Raw genomic sequence first — 239 nt, forward strand, 5'->3', positions numbered from 1 at the left:
GGCTTCAGCAAGCAGAACATTTCTGGCCAACACCTCACATATTCCTCTTTGCATTACAGATGGTCCTTTGTCAAGTTGAAATAAAAGCAGAGCTGTTTCAGAAATCACTAGCATCATACATTGACATTGAAGACACGCGCGCGCGCGCAGGCACACACACTCACACACACACACACACACACACACACACACATGTATGATTGCAAATATATATATATATATATATATATATATATATA

Source organism: Octopus bimaculoides, chromosome 3 (assembly GCF_001194135.2).
Source record: "Octopus bimaculoides isolate UCB-OBI-ISO-001 chromosome 3, ASM119413v2, whole genome shotgun sequence".
NCBI classification, from domain to species: Eukaryota; Metazoa; Mollusca; class Cephalopoda; order Octopoda; family Octopodidae; genus Octopus; species Octopus bimaculoides.